Raw genomic sequence first — 19,529 nt, forward strand, 5'->3', positions numbered from 1 at the left:
AGAAGACCTTTCCCAGCTGTGAGTTCCTGAGTACAGTGTGGGTATCAATTATGCAGGTGAGGGGTAGGTGCTGCTGACTTAGTCGAATACCATTTCTGTTTACTGGTGCTTCAGTCTGTTGCCAAATGGTACCTTCTCCTCAGGAGACTCACACCTCTTAATTAGCCAAGATGGGAGTGGGATGTTCTGTTGCCTGCCAGATGACACCTCTTGGCTAGAAACGGAAATTGGTACAAACATTACGGCCATTTAAAATTGAGTTGTCTCTGTTTCCTGAAATGAAGTCTTTCAAGGAAGTCTTAGCATGACAGGACTGTAAGGAAGACTTTCTATTTTTCTTACGCTTATTTCAGTAAACTTCTTTAGAATTGTGAATCAGAAGCAGATGAGAGTTTACAGCTATCCCTGACTGAATCATACCAGCACAATTTAGTGTATTGAATATTCAAAACTGAAAAAGAACACTTAGGGCAAAGCTCGCTCCGAAAGCCAGATTTGCAGCTGACATCTTCTTACTTCTCAACAGCAATTGTATTTTCAAGGTGCGCAACTTTAATATTTAGTTTTTCACTTGTTCATTCATTCAAAAGAAGTTTTAGTGCCTAGTTTATGCCAGAGATGATGCTGAGCAGTGAAGATACTCTGGGCACAGGTAGGGGAGGGTTTTCAGAGGGCAGGAGGCTTCTCAGAAGCTCTGTAGTTACACCAACATGGCGCCCATCTGCCCTTCCAGGTCAACTCTGGCTGTGCTTCTGAAGAATGCCGTATACATTCTATGTTGCTGCCTGTGGATTATGGTCCATATTTTCTTTGATTAGATTGAACAATGTGAAATTGCTGCTTTTCGACCATTTTTTACTACAAAAATCTGAATGCAAATGGTTTAACCCAATGTATCAAACCAAGGACTGAGTGTGGAGCCCTTTTGAGAAGTAAAATGGAAATACATTTACCTTATTCTTAAATGCATTTGTGACTTCACCACTCTCCCCAAACATTTGGTTTGTTGATGAATCACAGCAACAACCAACTCTCTGTTGAAAAAGCCAATGATTGACTCTGTAGGACAATTACCATAACCGTAAGAAGATGACTCCTGTGCTCCAGGGCCAGCTGGAACAGATGTTAGGGTTGATGCTAGCTAGGTAAGAGAAGATAAATATTTCAAGTGAAAGCCTTACTGAATTATTCCCACAGAAACATCACACGCAAGAGCTGGGAAATGTTCTGTATGCTTCACTTGACATTAGTCTGACCCTTACACGAGAACGTTGTATAGTTTATAGCCCCATGATTTGACAGGTGAGGAGAAACAGGAGTGAGGACCAGAGAGAGGCAACACCAGCAATTAAGGGCTAGAACATCATTCCTTTGAATAAAAGGATACAGGGCTTGACATTTGCTAGCCCGGAAAAGAGAAGGATTGGAAGTGATTTAATAGGTGTCTTGTATTTAAGGCACTGCTAGGATCACTGCCATGGGTCTCTACCTCAAAAGAGGACTGTCTAAGGGAAAAAGGACTTCAACTGCAGGAAGAAATGGCTTCTTGACCATTATGGTAACTAAATATAGAAGGTGCTAGGTGACATTGAAAATAATCTTTTCCCAAAGCACTGTGTAATATCTTGGAATCATCCCTAGTTCATCCTTTATCTCTAACCAGTGGGAATAAATGTGTAATAGTGACTTTTTAGAAATTAGGACTAGGCTGGTGGGAAGAGTTTGGGAGGCCAGAGGACCTTTCTGTTGTCTTAAATTGAATGATGCTTAAGCTAAGGTCAGTCCTGGCTGCGGTAAAAATCACATAATCTGTCAACAGAAGGTGAACCAGGAAAAAATACCATCAGAATATTAAAAAATAATTTACTGAGATGACACCTGCACAATATAAAATTAGCCATTTTAAAGGGAACAATTCAGTGGCTTTAGTACATTCAGAATACTGTGCAATCACCACCTCTACCTAGTTTTAAAACATTACCATCAATCCAAAGTAAAGCCCTCTGACCCACTTAGCAGTTTCTCCCTATTCTTCCCCCAACCCCCTAGCCCACCCTAGCCACTGGCCACCACCAGTCTACATTCTATCTCTACAGATTTATTTATTCTGGATAGTTCATATAAATGGAATCACACAATATGTGACCTTTGTGTCTGGCCTCTTTCACTTAGCGTGATGTTTTCAAGGTTCATCGATGTAGCACGTATGAGTATTTCATTCCTTTTAATGGCTAAATAATGTTCCATCGTGCGTATATAACACTATTTGTTTATCCACTCATCAGTGGATGGGCTTGTGGGCTGTTTCCAACTTTTGGCTGTTGTGAACATGCATGTACTTGCTTGTATACTTGTCTTCAATTCTGTGGTTACCTTCCTAGGAGTTGAATTGTGGGGTTATATGGTAATTCTGCATTTAACTTTTTGAGGAACTGTCAAACTATTTTCTACAGTGGCTGAACAATTTACATTCCCACCCGTAATGTGTAGGGTTCCAACTTCTCCACATCCTTGTCAACACTTGTTATGTTATCACCTGACTTTTGGTTCTAGCCATCCTAGTGGGCGTGTAGTGGTATCTCACTGTGGTTTTGATTTACATTTCCTTGATGACTAATGATGTGGAGCACCTTTTTATGTTTTTGTTGGCCCTTTGTGTATCTTCTTTGGAGAAATGTCTTTTCAAGTCCTTTGCTCATTTTTCTTTCCTTTTTTTGGTTTTAACCCAATCTTTTTACCTTATTTTATTTTAAATCTTTTTTTAAAATTGAAGTATAGTCCATTTACAATGTTGTGTCAATTTCTGGTGTACAGCATGTTTCATCATACATATAGACACATATATTCATTTTCATTATAGTTTACTGTAAGATATTGAATATAGTTCCCTGTGCTATATAGCAGGAACTAGTTGTTTTTCTATTTTATGTATAGTCGTTAGTATCTGCAAATCTCAAACTCCCAATTTATCCTGCCCCACCCCATTTCCCCTCTGGTAACCTTAAGTTTGTTTTCTATGTCTGTGAGTCTGTTTCTGTTTCTACATATAAGTGATATCATACGCTATTTTTCTTTTTCTTTCTCCTTTGACCATTTTTCAAATTGAGTTGTTTGTCTTTTTGTTGTTGAGGCATCATACTACTTTAATTTATGTTAATTTATATAATAGCCTAATTATCCTTCAGCACTGCTAGAGGACGTTATTAAGACTATTTTTCCTTTGTCACGAACTGAATAATCCTGTCCTGTAGTGTGCTGCAAAATTTAGCATGCATAAGAATCAGTCTGAGAGTTTGTGTTAAAACACATTCATGGCCCCCTCACCTCTATCTTCCTGGATGCTGACTCGGAAAGTCTGGGGTGAGGCCAAGAATTTGCATTTCTAACCACCTCCCAGGTGATGCCAAGGCTGTTGGCCCACAGACCGCATAGAGATTGACACAACATTGTAAATGGACTATACTTCAATTTTAAAAAATGATATAAAATAAAATAAAAAGGTTGGGTTAAAACAATAGTCCTGCTGAGATAGCTTTTTGAGTGTCTGCCTCGTTCCTAAACTCCTGTTATGAGGTCTTCCTCTTCTTTTTCTGGAATAATAGTTTCCTGTGGCCGTGTGTACTCTGTGACCACTTCCCTCAGCCACATGCTATTAGATCATAGGAGGATGCCTGACCCAAGCTGGACCAACTGGATTTTTTTCTCTTGGGAATTTGTGACTGAGACTTGAACACACTAGTCTTGTTTTCGGCTGGTTTCATGAATTGAGTTGTGTGGGTGCTAATCTGTGATGTGCCCCCTCCACCACGTGCTGGAAAAACAGAGAAAGACAGTCAGCAGGAGAGCGAGTGGGATGAAACAGGCCTGTCAAGAGAATAGGGGATGTGAGAGAATAATAACAATAATAGCTAACACTCACTCACTTATTATATGTCAGGTACTGTTTTTTCTATTTTTAGTGTCGATTTTAAAAATAAACTTTTAATTCTGAAATAATTTTAGACGTACAAAAACGTTAAAAAAATAGTGCAGAGCATTCCTGTTTGTCTCATCCAGGTTCTCCTAATATTAGCATCTTAACTGTAGTACACTTGTCAAAATCAAGAAGTTAACGTTGGTACATTACTATTAACTAAATTTCAGACTTTCTTTGAATCTCACCAGTTTTTACACTAAATTCCCCTCCCCGCCCCACTTTTTTTTTTTTTTTGTTCCTGGATTCAGTGCAGGAAACCTCATTGAATTTAGCCATGGTATCTCCTAAGTCTCCTTGAGTCTGTGACAATATCTCAGGTTTCTTTTGTTTTTCATGCCCTTGACAATTTTGAGGAGTATTGGTCAGATGTAGAACTGACCCCGATTTGAATTTATCTGATGTTTTCCTTAAGGAAGACTGGAATTCGTGGTTTCTGGGAAGAATTCCACAAAAGTGAAGTGCCCTCCTCATCACAGCGTATGGGAGGTGCCTGGCATCGACGTGACTATCCCAGGTGATGCTGACCTTGGTCATTTGGTCTGCCTGGTTTCTCCAATGTTGAGTTACTATTTGTCCCTTTCCACTCTCTCTCTTCTTTCAAAGTGAGTCATTAAGTCCAGCCCTCACTCATGGAGAGAGGACTTAAGCTCTACCTCCTACATAAATTATTTGAAATTTTGTAAGTAAGATTTGTCCTTTACCCTTAAAATTATTGTTAATTCAATCATTTATTTGTATTAGCATGGACTCATGAATACTTCTATGTTTTTTGGATTATAAGTGAATTCTATGTTATTTCTTTTGTTCAAATTTTTCCAGCTTTGGCCATTGGGAGCTCTTTTAGTTTGGCTACCAGATCCCTTTAACATCCTCTCTTCCTCCTCCTCCTGCTCCTCCTCTCCCTCCTTCTCATCCTCCTTCTCTTCTTCCTTCTTCTTTTGCACTTCCTTACTTTCCAGACACTATTTTAAGAAATTCATAGACATTAGTTCATTTAATACAACTTCATGAGGTAGGTTCCTAATATTATCCCCATTTTACAGATGAGGAAACTGAGGGACAGAGATGGCTGTGTTCTCCGTGTGCATATGCTTGTGGGTGTGTTACAGAGAGCATGTCTGTGTATGAGAGAAGCTGCTTAGTGCCTGAGGGTTTTCTAGTTCTCGATCCCTGCCTCTCCTGAAACCTAGTCTCACTGCTCTTGGGTTCCATGAGAAGTCCTTGTATCTTTACAAGACACCCTCCCTCCCAGGAGACCTGATTTGAGATCCTTTGGGACTCTCTCCCTGACCTCAAGGTGCAGATGTGCTTCTTGGTGGTACCTACTTGGTTGCTGTATCTACATCCACCCTCTGGTGACAGGGCCATGGCTAAAATCGCAAGCTGGCCTGCTGTTTCAGGCCTCCTGACATGTGCGCTGCAATTACAAGGGCAGAGAGAGCTCAGGGCTCCTGTCCCCCAGCTCACGGCCCCACCCCTCATGCCCAGATGGGGCCATTTTCCCCAGGGAGTGTCCGCTGGATCCCTCTGCCCTTCATTGTAGGGAGAGAATAAGTCCTGTTTCGCAGTAACCTCTGCTGGGGTGGGGCTGGCTTACTGGCCACTTCCCCGTATCTCCCCACACCAGGCTGATTCTTCTCGGAAAGGGAAAGGGAAAATACATCCACTTACTTGTAAAGGGAGGTATTTAAAATTATATGTATTTCTAGAACTGCAAATTTATAACGTGATTAATATGTTGAACGTGTGGAAAACAAAATTAATATCCTGAAAACACAGTATCATTATGAAAATAGGCATTTTCCAAGATAATCACCCACTCTCCAGGCTGACTCAGGCAGCTGCAGCACCAAAAGGGACACAAACTTAGGCAGCATTAGAGACGCTTTTCACCACCAGACCCCACACAGACTGTCCCCTCGGTCCTTCCACATTCATCAGGTCTCTGGTCAGGTGGCCCCTTCAACAAGCCAGGCCTCTTGGAAGTGTGGGACTAGAGTGCACCCAGCATCCTCTCCCGGGATCTGAGTCTCTCCACTTACCTGGACAAAGCTAAGGATTATCAGGGAAATGACATGACAGACAGAAAGACAACCAGACTGGTACCGTGGCTGTTTCTTCCCTGATCAGTGAAGAGCAGAGCCTGAAATAACACAGCCTTTTCAACACTGGCAAAGGTGGGACCTTTGAGGAAAATGTCTCAGCTGAGTTCTGTGCTCCACTCAGGTGGCCATGAGGTGAGCTGGGAGCTGCCCTTGGGCAACTTGGCTCAGGCTGGGAACCCACCTTCTTCTCCCCTTCTGTCCTGTCCTCTTATGCCTTTTCCCTGCTTTTCCCCTTTTTGTTTTTACCCTCTCGTCTTCACCCCAGACCTGCAGATGAAGAGTCTTTGCAGCATTTCTCTTCCTGTGGGTAGCACTCAGGGCACTTAAGCAGAACGGTTGTCATAGCAACAGCGTGGGTGGTGCTTACGGAGAGCCTGGAAGGGACGATGAGAGCGGAGGTGAAGAGTGGTGGCACCTGGGATGAAGAAAAGCAGCGAACGCTTCCACGCAGCGCCCTAGATGAGTGCACAGAAAAGCACCACCAGATCCCTTGAAGGACAAGGACTCCCAGGGCAAGCACACAGGCAACGACTTTGAGAGGCCGATGTGTAATTGTACTGATTTTGATCAAGGTCACTTTGTACCAATTTGAGCTCTCAGTACAGAGAAAAGCTGAGTGACTGTAAAGTTAGTGGCCGGATATGCTCTTCTGGTGGCAGAGGACCCGAACTCTGGGTTCTTTCTCCTCCCTTGTTGGAGGTAAGTCATTCTCCTGCAGAGAGCCGCACCCTTGGGAGCTGAGCCCTGAAGAGGCCAGGCCAGCTCTTCCAGTGAGGGCCTCCCACTCTGTGCCAGCAGTGAAGGCAGCATGCTCCAAGCAGGGGATTTTCTGGCAGATCGCTGAGGGCTGAGAGGCTTTCCCGGATAGGTAACAAAGGCCAGCAGTCACGGCAACAATACGTGCTGGTTAGGCTGTCCTGTTGCAAGAGTGCCGACTCACTCATGCCATCTCCAGTGATGGGGACTCTGCACTTAGCACTCTGGGGGTAATTAGGGACTTAGCCACATGGCCAGGCCTCATGGGCACTGAGATATGATAAAACAACCAGTCTCCAGTAGGACATTTGACCAATGTCCCTCAGAAAGCAGAGCCACTTCAGGGACACCAGCATTAGGAGTCTCTGGTCTTCACTTGAATGTTGTCCAAGTCCCAGGACTCAGTGCCTCCCTCTTCCTCTGCCCCTCTTCACATCATCTTGTTTCTTCTTTCCTTGGCTCCTTTCTGAGTCTCTCCAGAGCTTGGCCGCTTGCTTGTCCCAGAGCCAGAGATCCGAAAGAGAGAGCGAGTGGGCTAGAGAGGGCACCCTGAAGACAGAAGTGATGATTTTTCATAACCTAATCTCGGGAGTGACAGAGCGTCACTCCTGCCATATTTTATTGGTCACAGGGACTATAACACTAGTGAAATAAACAAGCATGTAAATACTAGGGGGTGGAGAGCATTGAGGGTCAACTTGGAGGCTGGCTACCACATCCTCCCTAGAAGTATTGGGTATTTTGTCTGGTACATTGCCATCTGACAACTATTTTCATGCCTTCCTATGCTGCTTTCCATGAGGAACTACATTTCTCAGACTCCCTTCCCAACAGATTCTGGACATGATTTAGATTTGGCCAATGAGTTGACATTTGGGAGGCAAAATGAGGAGGAAGCCATTTGGTGACGGCTGACATGTGGGCTTCGGTGGATGAGTTTTTCAGTGTCTAGCCAGACTCTGCATCCCTCTGCCAGTCACTGGCTTTGGGGATGGGGGACAACACTGATTTCAGCAGTGGCCCCAAAGCTTTCTGATCTCTCACTGGCTTCTTGAACTCTGGGTCTTAGCTTGTGGCCATATGACCAAAACAACTTTATTGGCAGCCCCCTGACTTTTACTCTTCCAGGTCTTCTAACAATTTTGTAAGTACATAATTCACATGATTTTATAAGCACACAATTGTAAGTCCAACATTCTAACAGTTTTGTAAGCACATGATAATACATAAGAGTAGTAAACGTCTTTTTGCTCTCATACCTAGGAAGATTTCTGTTTTCCTGGTCTGGGAGAAATAACAGTAGTGTAAGTGGTCAAAAATATGGTTCCAATGACTCTTCAAATTCCATCTTTACCACTTATTTGCTGTGTGGCATTAAGTTACCTAACATAGTTAAACTTTGGGCTCCTCATCTATAAAATTAGAATTAATAATAGCATCCTTTAATAAGCATCCATCTCATAGGTATGTTGTGAAGATTGACATGTTGAGAAAGCGAATAAAAATATTTAGTGTGTACCCGGCACAGAGCACTGAATAAATATTATTATTATTGCTGCTGCTGCTGTTGTCATTAATACTGTTGCTGATGACCTGGCAGGGCAGAGTGAGACCCTCAGTCTCTAACGCCCACATGAGAGTGCTTCCAGGGAAGACATGGACAAACTCAAGCTGTCTGGTCTCTCGTCTAGCAGAGTAAACATGTAGCCTTTATAGAAACTGAAAGGGACAAGCATATGGCTGGGAGTTTAATGCAAGTCAGCTCAGGAGCGCTGCTGCTGGAAGTGAGCCAGGGATTCCAGATGGCAGACAGGGGCAGGCTGTGTGCTGGAGAACAACCCGCGCGAGCAGGCCAGGTCTGATCCATTAACCAGATGACCGTGTGCTCTGAAATGCTTGGACCATCTAAAACCATCATAAATGAAGCCAGCCTGTGTAGCAATGGTTGGAAAACCCAGCAAGGTGGGCAGATAGAGCTTCCTCAGTCTGATTCCAAAGATTACTCAGCCCAAGCAGAGAAACATAGACCGGCCCATGTCCTCTCTCTAAATCCAAGAGCCAAGATTAATCACCCGAGCTCCCAGGGGGAAGATGATTCAAGTTCCTCCCTGGATCAAGATGGCCAGGATACCTTCCAGAGTTGACGCTGAGGATGGGGACATCCTCATCTCCCAAAGCACACGGAGGACAAATGGCCTGCCCAATGTCACACAGCCAGTTAGCCCCAATCTCCTCACCCTCATTCTGGCACATTCTCTTCTTATACATGGCAACACAGAGGGGGCTATACTGAGAAGCAGGTGGAGCTCAAGTTTATGAGCCTCTAGTTATTGGGTTATTTGGTAAAGGAACAAGAGAAAGACTGTAATTTCCCTTTAATTTGTTTTCAGATTTACTTTATATTTTATTTTATTTTGAAGTGTAGTTGACTTAACAGCAGTATATTAGTTTCAGGTGTATCACATAGTGACTCAATATTTGTATAGGTTATAAACCATACAAAATTCTTATCAAATATTGACTATATTCCCTGTGCTATACATTATATCCTTGTGACTTATTTATTTTACAACTGGTAGCTTGTATCTCTTCATCCCCTTCACTTATTTTTCCCCTCCCCTCAAACCCCTCAAACTGGTACCACTAGTTTGTTCTCTGTGTCTGTGAGTCTTGTTTCTGTTTTTATTATATTTGTTCATTTGTTTTGTTTTTTCAATTCCACGTGTAAGTGAAAGCATACAGTATTTGTCTTCCTCTGTCTGACTTACTTCACTAAAGCATAATACTCTCTAGGTCCATCCATGTTGTTGCAAATGGCAAGATTTCATTGTTTTTTATGGCTGAGTAATATGCCATTGTGTTTATGTATATATCCCATCTTCTTTATCCATTCATCTGTCAATGAGCGCTTCATTGCTTATATATCTTGGCTAAATAACGCTACAGTGAACATGGTGTGGGGGGGTGCATACATCTTTTAGAATTAGTGTTTTTATTTTCTTTGGATAAATACCGAGGAGTGGAACTACTGGATCATATGGTAGTTCTACTTTTAATCTTTTGAGGACTCTCCATACTGTTTCCCACAATGACTGCACCAGTTTACATTCCCACCAACAGTGCATGAGGGTTCCATTTCCTCTACATCCTCATCAACACTTGCTATTTGTTGTCTTTTTGATGATATCTGCTCAGGCAGGTGTGAGGTGAAATCTCATTCTGGGTTTGATTTGTGCTTCCCTGATGATTAGTGATGTCGAGCGTCTTTTCCTTTGCCTGTAGCCATCTGTATGTCTTTCTTGGAAAAATGCCTATTGAGGTCCTCTGCCCAATTTTTAATTGGGATTTTTTTTTTCTATTGAGTGATAAGAAGTTTTTATATATTTTGCATATTAACGCCTTATTGGATACATAGTTTGCAAACATATTCTCCCATTCAGTAGGTTGTCTTTTCTTTTTGTTGATGGTTTCCTTCACTGTGCAAGACCTTTTTAGTTTGATTTGGTCCCATTTGCTAATTTTTGCTTTTGTTGTCCATGCCTGAGGAAACAGATTCAAAAAAATATTGCTAAGACCAATGTCAGAGAGCATACTAACTTTCCCTTAATTTTTGAGGTTTATGTTGTGTTAGAGCATGAGGAAACAAGAAAGGCAATGAAAAGCATTCAAGATTATTCCATCTGCATTTTATAGAGAGAGTGATCAAGTCCCGGACAAAGGAGATATACTTGTTATAATGAAAGGCAACGGAAGTTCTGCGTCTAGGATGTGAGTGTCTCTGGGGTTCTGTGCATGGCTCTGAAGTTACGTGTGAAAACTTGTCCTTATGTGGGAATAAAGGCTTACAGCTTTCAGTATAGTCACAAGAGAATCCATGACCCAAAAAAATGGAAGAAGCACTGCTACTGAATTTCACATCCTGACGACATTGGTTGGGCTAATTTATTCATTCATTAAGCAGAGAAATTTACTGAACCTATTTGACATCTCAAAGGCATTTAAAGTTCAGAACATCTAAAACCTGAGTCGGGATCTTCCCATGCAAAGCTCCCCTGGTGTCCTCTTTTCTTCTGTTGTTCTCTGTACGAGCAGTTCTGAAAATTGGAAGCCTGACACTTCCCTCTCCCTAGCTCCCAAATCCAATCCATCAGCAAACCCCATCATTCTCCCTCCTAACTCTCACTTCCCACTATATCTCATAAACTCAGAATCAAGCAGGCAATATTAATGTCTCATATTTTAGTAGAAGTTACAGTGTTTCTTTAAGCTTTTTTATAAAGGATAATTTTAACCGTATATTAAAGTAGTACCCCGCACCCACATCCTCACATCAGCCTTAACAACTATCAGCTCATGGCCCATCTTGTTTCATCTATACCTCAACTTTCCCCTCTCCTCAATGGATTGTTTTGAAGAAAATTCCAGACATTAGATCATGTGATCAGTAAATATTTCAGTATCTTTGAAAGTAACAAACTCTTTTAAAAATATTTTATTTATTTATTATTGTTTTATTTAATCATTTTATTTGGGGGGTAATTATGTTTATTTATTTTTAAAGGAGGTACTGGGGATTGAACCCAGGACCTTGCGTGCATGCTAAGCAGGCACTCTACCACTTGAGCTATATCCTCCCCACCCCAGACTCTTTTTTTAAAAATCACAATTACCATAAGTAAAAGATGAATGAAAATTCTCCAATATCACCCAATATATAGTCAACATGCAAATTTCCCCGTTTTTTCTGAATATTTATTGTAGTTTGAATCATGATGGAAACAACTGACTGATGTGCCTCTCAAGTCTTTTTCTCTCTGTACCTTCCCATTCCTCTTCTCTCTACTTTTTTATTTACAGTGCATTTCCTGGGGAAAATGTTATCTGTAGCCTTTCCCATAATTGGTTGAAAGATTTTAATATCCTTCCTCAAATGGCATTAAGTAATTTAGGAAATGAAAAGGGAAGTCAAAATGTTCTCTATCTACTTAATTCTTAATTCTGGTTCCTTCAATTTTTTAAAAAAATGTTTTAAACTATCTTGAAATAGTATTCTTTTCAGTTGGAAAGGATGTTGGAGGCTGCCCAGCCTTCTTGTTTTCACATGTAGAAACTGACACCTCTGAGCGATGGGCATGAGGTTGTCTGGCCAGCTACACATGTGACCTCTGTGCTTCTGTCTCCAGTCCCACCACTGTCCTTGTCACTGCCCTTACTGTTCTATTCAGTGTCCATCAGACAGGAATCAATGAGTTGGCACTTTCATATTTCACTTGTACTGGGGATGGCTGATGTTTCCAGTGATGACCCAACAGACCAGCAGGTGAAACTGTGTCGGCTGTTGGATGATCTCATCACATTCCCATTCCTGCACACTGGCAATTCTTGTAACGTATTACACAGGTAACACTTCCTAGCCCCGCAGCCTCGTTTTCATCTCGCTCCTCAGCTGAATGGTTCTGGAGGTACTTTAGGTTTCCTCATGTCTTCTTCCCTGCTGGCCATTCCCTTTTTTTCTCAGTGGAACTCATAAAACCTGTTCTTTAAGGTAGACAAGCCTTTGTTCCCCGATGTTGCAAGCACTTAACTGAGGTTTAATCAGGAAGTGTGGACCAGGGTGAAGGTGGCCATTGGACTGTGGGTACAGCTCAGAATCACACCTTGGCTGTTGAGTCCACCAGCTTTGCTCACAAGCAGAACCACATTTAACCCTCTGCTGCCCCCACCTCTGTCAATCAATCCTTGTCTCCAGCCCTCCTCAGCCTCTCTTATTGGAATTCTCCAATATAATCTCTGACATGTAAAAGCTCTTAATATTTTTTTTAAAAAGTTAGGAGGATAAAACTAACTCTGGAGGTTTATTACTACATTGTCTATTTCCTTTTTATTTTCTTTCTCTTTCTTTTCTTTTCTTGTTTTTTTAACTTCCAGGCTACTAGCTCAGACCTGTTCCTCCTAATCTCTCATGGGCCTTGCCCCTTTTAAAAAAACCAACACAGATTGCTTTGGAACAGTATTCCCTGCAGGAGTGATCTCAGACATCTTTCTAAGATGACCTTATTCTTCACCAGAATAGATTAGAAAGAGTATGTTAATCAATCAGTAGTGATTATGAACATAATTAATGTTCACCCAGCATTGCGCTCAGAACTGTGGGTTTACAGCAAGTATGAAGTATGATCCCTGCTCACATGTTACAAAAAGGAACGGGGTTTAGGACCTAAGTTCAAACCCACTTACTATTTGACCTTGGGTTTGCTTCATCTCTCCAAACCTCAGTTTCCTTGTCAATAGGTGAGGATAATAATCTGTCTATTTCAAGGGATTTTAGTCAGGATTTAATGGAAGAGTGCCGGATACAGGGTGAGTGCTCAATACATTTAGCTAACATTAGTAGAGTCATTCAGAGAAGTAGAAAAATAGATTTAGGGGTAGATTATGAAAACTACAATGAGGAATTTAGGTTTATTGGGGTTTGAGACATTAGGCAAGTCAGTTAATGTTTCTGAATGAGTGACATGATGGCAGTGGTGTTTTAGAATCCTGGTCCAGATGTATCTTACTTGGACCAGGTAGATGTGAGAGGCAGAGAAGCCAACTAGAGGTGGGTGCGAGGAAGAGGGACTCAGGTGCCTGGAGGAAGAAGAGGAAAGGGGCATACTGAGTAGCGTTTCCTCGGATGAAACAAAGGGACTTTGTGTCCATTTTGATTTAGGGAAAGAGGGTAAGAGACTAGCCAACACTATCTCACATTCACTAAACTGGGACGAGGGAAAGAACTGTCCATGGTAGCAATCTGGTATTTAGATCAATGCATCTATTTGTGTAGCAGGTATGATGAGTTTTCTTTGGAGTTATTGAGTCTATTTAATTACCTATTTAGTGTCTTCCCTGAAGAGCTGTAAGTGCCGTGAGGACATGAGGCTTCTTTGTCATTAACATCCAGCATAAGGCCAGGCGCTTAGTGAACACTCAGTAAATATTCATTGTATCGAGTTGAGTAAAGTTTAAAGTGATGGCTGGAAAGTTGAGTGAAGCTATAGGCATCTGGAAATATGGCTTTCTTGGGGAGACATCCCTTGAAAAAGGCACTTGAAAGCACATGAAAGGAGGATCACACTTGAGACTGAATATAGAAAAAGAATAAAACGACAAGAAGACAAAACTTTAGGGCCATTCCTAGTTTAAGAGTAAAAGGAAATAGAGGACTTGTAGCTGTTGGGCCAAGTTACGCTGTAGTAAGAACAAAGGCAGGGTCTCGGTGGTGGAGCACGGCAAGTCTGGTCCCCACTCACGGCACTTGTCCGGCACAGCTGGTGGGGCACCCCGCCCAGCCTGGCCTCTCAGAGACCTCTCATGGCACAACACTGCTGCTCCCTCTCATCCTTATTATCTGCACTACCCATCTGTGATTCTTCTATTTTTCCCTCCCAGTGTCAGCTCTCTCACTGTGGAACCATATTTAAACTTTTGAAGAGAGAAAAGTCTACTTGGTCCAGGAAGTCAGCATCCTTCCCATTGCACCACAGGCCACGGTCCAGCCTATTGTTTCCCTGCCTGTGGATCAGGGGACATATTCTTGTCTAACTCTTTGTGGCCAAGAGGGGTCCCGTGAAATGAGGTGACAGCCCAGAGATTTTACCTGAGTTGACTTCTCAGGTTCATTCCCAAGAGGTTTGTCTGGAAACAGCCTCATTTATTAAGCTTTTCCCAAAGGGAGACCAGGGGCCTGCATTAGGGTGAGAACCCAACTCTTTTGGGGGAGTAGCTTTATCTCCATTTGTAATCAAAATCCCAATGAATTTGGCTCTATAGACCTATTTTTATTTTCCTCTTTCTCTTCAATCTCTGAATTCATCCCCAAACAAAAATATCAGTTTTGTGGTCTATTTGAATGGAGGAAAAAAAAAGAGGTAAGAAAGACTTTAATTTGATGTCTTTGGTTTGTCTGTAGTGTGAGCACAATTTAGGGAAAACATATAAACTGAGTTGTCACTACCAGGAGAAATGCCCTAATGTCAGCTGTCCTATTTATGAATGTCAAAAGGGGAAAAGAGCACAGGCAATTGGAAGTCAGATCACAGGCGCTTTCCCACTGAAAATCAGCATCTCGAGCTCAGAAACTTGGTAAGTTAAATGGTTGACCAGTGCTGGTCCTATAAGCTTTGCTTCCTGAAGAAAAACGTCTTACATTCCTGAAGAATTTGACAGCTAACACATGGCTGTTACCTCTTACTTCACTGGAGTATCTCCAATTCTTTAAGGTTTAACAGGTGTCAATATCCTAATTTTCAGCTGAGGAAATCAAGGCCAGAAAAGTTGAAATTTAACCAAGATTTTAAAAGAGATGTGGACAGAGGCCAAGGCTAGAATTCAGGTCTTCTAGTTCCAAGTGTTTTGTTCTTTCGGGTTCTGGGAACCTTTCCCCTCTGTCACCTCCTGCAGTGACTAGCATGCAGCGAGGAGGCACAGTTTAGAGCACGGATGACTCTCAGTGCCACCGGCTGTGTGATCTTGGACCAATAACTTGGCTCTCTACTCTTCCTTTTCCTCCAGTATAAAACTGAGACCATTACAACCTAACTCCAGGGCTTAATGTGATTTAGAGAATGTCTTTAAAGTGCTTAGCATAGGTTAACCACTTATTAAATGGTGATTATTATTATTGCCATTCAGATAATTCCTTTGAGTTAAGTGGTTGCTGTCATGATAAAGTGTAAATAGGTCTCTTGGCAGGTCAAGCACATTAACCTCTGGCCACAATTAACTGGTCAAGAAGGAGCTGAGGCTGGAGAATTATGTTATTGGAGGGGGAAAGCTGGTGGGTTTCAGGGCCAGGAAGGCATGGCCCCTCGCGTGGGGGTTGAGCCTGTGGGTGCAGTGGGTAGGAGCTTGGAACTCGGTGTCTTGGCTCAGAGCCCTGGACGAGTCTCAGCAGGGGTGAACCTCACTCTGTCATCTGTTTGCCCTGGGTTGGTGTTTGCTGGCAGGAATCCCTGGAATATGTTCAAGTGAGGGAGCCTGAGAATCTCCCCAGTCACAACTCAAGAATCCGTTCCCTTTGAGGACCGTTAATGAAAAGTTCTTATTCAAATGAGGGACCACACTTTGAGAACTTCTGCTGGGGGATAGTATCCCCTCTCCATCCCACCCCACCCCCGTTCCCAGATGACACCACTAGGGAAGTATGAAGGCAGGCTCAGGTAGCAGCCTCCTGCTGCTAAAACAGATCCAGAAAGTTAGATGATGCTCTATAAAAACCCTTTCATAGTATGTGACTTAGTAAGGCAGGCTGTATATGTAAATTACTAATAAACTGGGATAGGAAAAATTCAGATAAATTATGCACGTTGCTGAGCACACAGCACAAAGGGAGCTTAGGTCAAAGAACCCACAAGGGGTCTGGTGGTTTTATATTAATGTAAGACTGAAGGGCCTCATGGATGGTTACTAAATGCCCCAGGGTGCTTAAAAAGCAATGAAGCTGGTCATGTTGTATTAATATTTACTGAATTTCTCAATTTTTAAAACAAGGAATGTTTAAAATATTGTACTTTTCCTTCTAATAGTAATAAGATAATATTAATTCCCAAAGTAACATTTATTGGGCACTTAACCATATTCGGACACTCTTCTCAGTACTTTCTAGGTCTTACCTTATTTACTCCATTTACATTGCATGAGACTGATGCTATTATTATCCCCACTTTAGAGATGGGAAAATTGAGGCCAAAGGAGGTCGAGGGACTCAGCCGAGGTCACACAGCCAGTGAGCAATGCAGCCAGGTTTCTGAAGCCAGCACTTCCCCCCTTGACTAGTGCTGCCCACTAGTCAAGTCTTTACCTCCAAGCCTCTCCACTTCTCTGACAGCACACAAAAAAAAGATTTGAAATTTTTGTATTCCTAGAAGTCTTATGGAGGTTTATGGTCAGTTTTGAGGCTGTTAAAAGCTGTCATGAGCCACTGACTGTGATAGGAACAGTGTCTTTCCTGTCTCCTCTTATTCTTTATGCTTGCCGTGCCATGATTGTATTTTTTAATTGAAGTATAGTCAGTTTACAACATTATGTCAATTTCTGGTGTACAGCCTAATGTTTCAGTCATACATGAACATACATATGCTCCTTTTCATCTTTTTCATTACAGGTTACTACAAGATATTTGAATATAGTTCCCTGTGCTATACAGTAGAAACTTGTTTATCTATTTTACCTATAGTAGTTAGTATCTCGAATTCCCAATATATCCCTCCCCACCCCCTTCAGCCATGATTGTATTTTTTGGGGAGTAGTAATTAGGTTTCCTTATTTATTTATAATGGAGGTACTGGGGATTGAACCCAGGACCTTGTGCAGGCTAAGCACGCGCTCTACCACTGAGCTATACCCTCCCCCCATGATGGTATGTTGGCTCTTGTTTTGTCCCCTCAAAGTCGGCTGCTTAAAGTCCAACATGAAATCACCACTCTGAAAACGACCTTGGTATTTTGCAAAAGACAAATGTCCTTCACAGGCCATGTCCTTTCAAAGGCTGAATTTATTCTTCAAATAAGCTTCCAGCTGCTTTATGCGGACAAATTATTCTCTTGCAAGGTCCAGGAGGATCCCCAAATTCAATTGAGAAGAACCATCAAGCTCACATTAGGAAAGATGATGACAAGGAACAGTTTGTATTATTTTTCACCGTAAGTTACTACAAGATATTGAATATAGTTCTCTGTGCTATACAGTATAATCTTGTTGTTTATCTATTTTATATATATTAGTAAGGAATGGTTTATAAACAAACAAAATGTCATGTCTTTCTGCAGACCCTTTCTGTACCTTTTTGTATAGGAAATTCGGAAATCTCTTGAGTTTAGAGCAGGATTTACTCTCATTCGTGACTCAAATTGTTGGTAATTAGCCCCAATTTATATGCTTGCAGAATGTAATAGGTCTTTATACTTGATACACCATCCAATTCCAAAAAGCATTTGAGTGGCTACTCAGGGGAGCTAAGCACTGATGAAGTAAAGATTTTGTGACCTTTCTGAAAACAATTGTCGAATTCCTCAAGTCTTAGCTCATGTGTCCTCTCCCACAAGATGTCTTCTTTGATCCTCCTAACAGGAAGCCATCTCAGCTTGTTTACATGTATCCCGTGTCAGCCTTTTCTCCCCTTAGGTCATCCCTTCCTTTGCTGTATTTGGAAAAAGGGTGGATTTTGTCATATGCTTGTTCCAGTGTTACCCAGTGATAGCCAGTCCTGAGTCACATATTGGCAGTCACTCTCTGTTTCCATGGGCTATTCTCTTATTTTTGCTGCCAGCAGGGCCAGCCCCATGGCTAGGTAAGTGAGGCAGCTAGGGAACAAGGCTTAAGGAGGCATTTATTCTAATAGTTGTGTAGGGTCAAGATTGGTCTACACTGGTCCTGGACCCATCCACGCTGCTACAGCCTGGAATTCATGGACTTGAGTCCCTTTGTGGGGTGGATGGAGGTGGAGTCTGAGCTGCATCACCTCAGTGGCAGTATATCACAGTGATTAAGAGTGTGAATTCTGTGCTAGAGAGGGTGTGGAGAAAAGGAAACCCTCCTCCACTGTTGATGGGAATGTAGTTTGGTGCAGCCACTGTGTAAAACAGTATGGAGTTTCCTTAAAAAAGTAAAAATAGAACTACCATGTAATTTAGCAATCCCACTCCTGGGCATATATCTGGAGAAAACTCTCAATTCAAAAAGATACACTCAGCCCATTGTTCATAGCAGCACTATTTACAATAGCCAAGACACGGAAACAACCTAAATGTTCATTGACAGATGACTGGATAAAGAAGCTGTGGTATATATATATATATATATATATATATAAACAATGGAATACTACTCAGCCATAAAGAAGAATGAAATAATGTCATTTGCAGCAACATGGATGGACCTAGAGATTATTGTACTAAGTAAAGTAAGTCAGACAAAGATAAATACCATTTGATATCACTTATATGTGGAATCTAAAATGATACAAATGAACTTATTTTCAAAACAGAAACAGACTCACAGACATAGAAAACAAATTTATGGTTGCCAAAGGGAAAAGAGAGTTGGGGAGGGATAAATTAGGAGTTTGGGATTAGCAGATACAAACTACTATATAGAAAATAGATAAACAACAAGGTCCTACTGTATAGCACAGGGACCTCTACTCAATATGCTGTAATAAACCACAATGGAAAAGAATATGAAAAAGAGTATGCATATGTATGTATAATGAAACCACTTTGCTGTATACCAGAGATTAACATAATGTTGTAAATTAACTACACTTCAATTAAATAAATAAAGAGCAAAAATTCTGGAGCTGGACATATTACTTTATCTTTTTGTATCTCAGTTTTCTCATTTGTAGAATGGGGATGATGATGCTAAAAATGCAGCCTTCCTTGGTAGGGTTGTTGTGAGTTAATACAGGGGAAGCACAAAATGCAGCTTTGGCACATGGTAAATACTCAATAAATCACAGCTTTTCCTCTTACTGCTATTCTAGTTTCATGTATCTCCATGGCACCACCACCAAGAGCTGTAAAAATATATTCAACTTTATAAGAAGCTTGGAGCAAATTAAGCAGAATTTTAAAAGACAGAATTAAAAATTATCCAGCAAAACATTATTTCCTCAAGACTCAAGAGAAAAGCCCTCTAGGAGTGAAAGCGTA

At 41.6% G+C, this 19,529-nt stretch overlaps 1 long non-coding RNA gene across 1 annotated transcript in view; it reads left to right on the top strand.

The window, feature by feature from the left end:
- The first annotated feature begins 6,485 nt into the window (after positions 1 to 6,485).
- Positions 6,486 to 19,529, top strand: part of LOC140700425 (uncharacterized) — a 55,700-nt gene continuing 42,656 nt past the window's right edge. The window contains exon 1 of the long non-coding RNA XR_012078814.1: positions 6,486 to 6,780. This is a non-coding gene — a long non-coding RNA (uncharacterized lncRNA). The remainder of the gene's footprint in view (positions 6,781 to 19,529) is intronic.

This window comes from Vicugna pacos, chromosome 12 (assembly GCF_048564905.1).
Source record: "Vicugna pacos chromosome 12, VicPac4, whole genome shotgun sequence".
Lineage (NCBI taxonomy): Eukaryota > Metazoa > Chordata > Mammalia > Artiodactyla > Camelidae > Vicugna > Vicugna pacos.